Below are 1,187 nucleotides of genomic sequence, written 5' to 3' on the forward strand. Positions count from 1 at the left end.
GATCATCACGGGTAGCATGTGGAAGGATTGTTTCCATTCAGTCACATATCAGGATTATGGTACATTGAAACTGGGATGTGATAGTGTACAGACATGTATACCCTCAAAAACAAAAGCAACAATAAAAAAATATCCAAAATACCCCCAAAACAAACACACACACACACATACACACACACACACACACACACACACAACACACAAACACACAAAACCACAACAACAAACTTTTAAAAAACAAATAGAAAGAGGAAACAAGATAAAAATAAACAAAAACAAAAAATAAACAAACTAACCTAAAAAGACAAAAAACAAAAAAAAACATCTCGAACCTGGTCGTTAGAAGTTTCATAACTGCACACTTTATCAAATATGGTGGGTGGTCAACTGGAGCAGAACTTTTGATAACGAAAAGAACAGCCCCTTTTTCAAACCAGTGTTTGAATGACTTTTACACCATAATCACAGGGTGTCAGATTAAAGTTAAAGGAAAGCCCAAGTTGATAACAGGCCAATGTTATTTAAAACGAACGCTTGAACCGCTGGACTACCCCACCACCCTTAATTTGAATTACATACTATTAAAAATGTAAATGAAACTGTGATAATACTCATAAATGATGAGGGACTGTTACTACATTTAGAAAACACGCTCCCTTCATTATTTATGGTTCGTGAACTTTGAGGCGTAACATTATGTTCACATTACACTTTCTCGGATCTCGGCGGTTCAAAATCCACCTCCCGCTTTAGAAGAAAGCAATGTACTGAGCCAGTAGCTATGCAGACCTATTAGCAAACGTGGAACAGTACATACTATTTTCAGGTGTAATTATATAAGATGATATTAAATCAGGTGTACCGACATATGAATAAATGAGTTAAAGTACGTCCGGGTATTATACGGCACATCAATTTCTGGAATAAGTCCAGACGGGATTATGTCCCCTGAAAGAAATTTCGTTTCATTAAAATTCATGTTGGAATTATTTTTTTTCTGATAGCATGAAATAGAAACGCATATTAACCCAAAATCAAACAATGTCCCGTATGAATTCCGCTCCATTTGCAAAAGTTATCAACTCAAGCCGAAGTGTACAAGAACTGGGTTTTGAAGTAGATTGCGCAGGAACTTTGCGTTCTTATCCTGTTTACAGACGGGCCACTCAAATGTTTTCCAATCCAGA

This window comes from Haliotis rubra, unplaced genomic scaffold (genome assembly GCF_003918875.1).
Source record: "Haliotis rubra isolate DU_JTF1 unplaced genomic scaffold, ASM391887v1 Scf14, whole genome shotgun sequence".
In the NCBI taxonomy this organism is placed as follows: Eukaryota; Metazoa; Mollusca; class Gastropoda; order Lepetellida; family Haliotidae; genus Haliotis; species Haliotis rubra.